We start from the raw sequence: 3,421 nt of genomic DNA, 5'->3' as shown, positions 1-3,421 counted from the left end.
TTATTACTATTATTATTATTATTATTATTATTATTTTATTTTTAAAATGCAAAAAAACCTGAAAATTGCCTAGTATGCAAAAATTGCAGATTTTAAAAAATCAAAGACTAACAAAACAAAAAAATAAAAAAATAAAACACTAACCTTTTTGCGCTGGCCACCTTATCGTTTCTGCTTTTTCTGTTGCAGCCACGTCTCCTCCTCTGTTGCGCCTTATCCGGTCGCCTCCTCTGCTGCTGCAGCCACGTCTGCTCTCCCTTTGTTGCGTTCAACTCCGCCTCCGCTCTCTCTCTGCTGCTGTGGGTGAGCTGACGCCACCGGCCTCTTCTCCTCGCTCTCTCTGCCGGGTGAGGCAGAGACGGCCGCTTATTATAGGCCTCTCCTCCTCTCTGCTGCATTGAGAGAGGAGGTCCTTCTTCTCTCTCTTCTGCTGCGGGTGAGTGCTGACGCCACCGGCCTCTCGCTCTCTGCTAACTACAGGGCTTCACCAAAGCGACTACCCTCTACAAGCCGGCACCTTCCAGCCCGTCGCCTTCAGCCCTCCCCATCGCTACACCAACAGCAGCAGCCACATCTTGCAGCAACCCAAGCAACTCTCTGCTCTTCGCCTGTGCATCCAGCCCTTCTGCTGCTCACTAGACAGCTCTTTGGTTGCCAAACACAAACCCCAATGCCAGGCGTCTCCCCTGTGCCTGCGTGCTACAGCCTTCTCGCGGCCACCTTCACCTTCGCTTCCTCCTCCTCCTCTGCTGCGGCCCTTCAGCGGCCAGCAGAGCTGAAGCACCTTCGCCTGCGCAAGGTGGGATTCGGAGGTTATCCACTGAATGTTTAGAATGTTTAGAATGTAATGGCTGCCAAGGATCCTCAACCAACCGTAGGTCGTTTCCCCGTCGTTAGTGGCGCCAATGGAAAGACGGTAGTCTCCCTACGTATGCAATATGAGCAAGTAGACTACGCTCCTAGCTCACCAATGGAATGATAAACACTCCTCGAATGTTGCGTGACGAGCGGTGATCAATGCAAGGATGCAACACAAAGATGGAAGCAGGAAAACAAGAGACTTGACATTCTTATTTAGGGCTCTTGTAGAGAGTTCCAAGTTGTAGGTGACAAGAGTTCCAAGTTGTAGGTGAGTGTGGGAGTGGGCTTGAGAATAATCCCACATGGGAAGTTTTAGGAGTTTTAGGAGTTTTAGTATAAATAGTGGCTCATTTGAGAGCTCACACACACTTTGGGCTGAACTCATGCTTGAGCTCTCTTGAGACTAGCTCTCCCTCTTGTTCATAGAGGTGCAAGCTCTTCTCTTTTCCCATCTACACTATTGTATGAGCAATGCTCTTCTAATTCAATGCAATGAGACGATGTTTTTCTCTCTTCTCATCTCTATTCTCTAGTGTGCATGCTTCTTTGTTAATGCTTGTGGATTCTCTATTAGGCTTTGTGTGGTAGTGGATTCAAGCTTAAGCTTCTCCATAGCTTGTAGCTTATCCATGGGCAAGGCATTGCTTGAGTAGTGAATGAGAATGCATGTTTATTTCAAGTTCCATTAAGCTTCAAGGTTTGTGTGCATGCTAGGGAAGTAAGTGCTTGAGAATGAAGTGTGCTTTGTGCTTGTGTGCTTATGAGTGAGCTTGTGTGTGCATTAGCTTAGCCTTCTTCTTGTATTGGATGCATGAATGAGTGGGATGATGGGTGAATGAGCTATGGCAAGATTGAGCTTGTGTGTGTAAAGTCTATGTCAAGGTAGTGGTGTTCATAGCATTCTCTCCCGAAAGGGATAAGCTTCCATGCACCTAACCGGGTTGAATCCCCTAGCGATGAAAGGAGTGTTTATCATTCCATTGGTGAGCTAGGAGCGTAGTCTACTTGCCCATATTGCATACGTAGGGAGACTACCGTCTTTCCAACACAGTCCTATACTACCTCCTGTACTTCCTTTTCACTTTCCACATGTTGAAGCTTTTGATGTGACTCTCATGAGACAACCACGAGCTCGCCCCCTTGGGAAAGTTGGCGATTGTCTCGGCCAAAGTTACCACAGGCTCGCCTACTTAAGAAAGTCGACGATGTCTCGGCAAACGAAACCTTGTAAAGCCCCTTTCAGCCCCTTCAGACAAAACCAAAGGGCGATGCAAAAAAAAAAAACTTGCACACACAAAACACTTCAACACCTAGAAAAGGAAAACAAACAGGGGGAGCTAGAGTGCTCCTGCAAACAGTACACGAACACCGATTGGTCCCAAAACGTAGTGGCGCCCCTTGCGGTATTTCTTTAATTGATTATAAGAGCTTTGATTACAATAAGGCTACAAAATCAGCCGTCACAATAGAACAACTGAAGCCTGCAAAGACCCTGCATCATGGCTTCATGTTCACTCGGCATTCACAAACAATTCCAGCTATTGTTCACATCAAAAGACTCTTTCACATTGAATCTTGCTTATAGAAGCTTTCTCACATGATCAAGGCTGCCACAACCATCCATCCTCTCACCCTATGAACAACATCACTCCCTAACACATCTAGTACTCTTGCATCACGACTCCAAATTGTTTTCCAAAAGAGAACTCGTATCATAGCATAACAAACCATACAGTCAACACACATGTACCAACCCTCTCTTCGTTCCAAGGACACTATCCATCTCAGTCATGGATTCCCGAACCCTTGTCGAATCAATAGCAAGGCTGTTAGCAAACATGTGTCCATTCATGTACCCACTGCCTGCATGTGACTATCTCTTGGAAAAACAAAAAACACATGTTTCCTCGAGAAAGCTACGACCTATTTCCGCAACCCTTAGGTACGTTTCCCCTTGAAACATTTGTCCTATTTCCACACAGAACCATACAGAGCACCATTCAAAGACAGTGCCAACAACGGCATACATCCAGCGACTTGTTTCCTTAAGAAACATCTGGAAACATAGATATTCCCACAATTGTAGGTCCTTGTATGTCTTTCAAGTAGGAAGAAAGTAATCTACTTTATGAATATGCACCTATGCGAGCTTGCATCAATTCCATGCCAGGAAACACATCAAGTGACTTGTACTTGCCAATCAAAACAACCCATAAACAGTCCCTCAAATCCACTCTCCAATCTGCCAAACCCCTCCTCCCGAGAGAGAGAGAGAGAGAGAGAGAGAGAGAGAGAGAGAGAGAGAGAGAGAGAGAGAGAAGGTTGTTCTCCAACTCGATGCTTCTTGCTATCCAGCCCTGCCAATCCTCAAAGAGTTACGCTCCCTACTCAGCTCTCCTTTTCCTGCAGCCCAGTCCCCTCATCAGAAAGAAGAAGAAGGCATGTACGTGCTGTTCTTCCCACCTGTGCTCCCTGCTGACCATCCGTCAAGAGAAAGCACCCAAGTCTCAGTGTACCACCCTGCCCGCTAGCCAAAAGCACCCAAGTTTGCTGGCCCGAC

The sequence above is a fragment of the Cibotium barometz genome, chromosome 13 (genome assembly GCF_041138505.1).
Source record: "Cibotium barometz isolate CiBa-2024 chromosome 13, ASM4113850v1, whole genome shotgun sequence".
In the NCBI taxonomy this organism is placed as follows: Eukaryota; Viridiplantae; Streptophyta; class Polypodiopsida; order Cyatheales; family Cibotiaceae; genus Cibotium; species Cibotium barometz.
Note: the sequence above shows the minus strand (reverse complement) of the source record.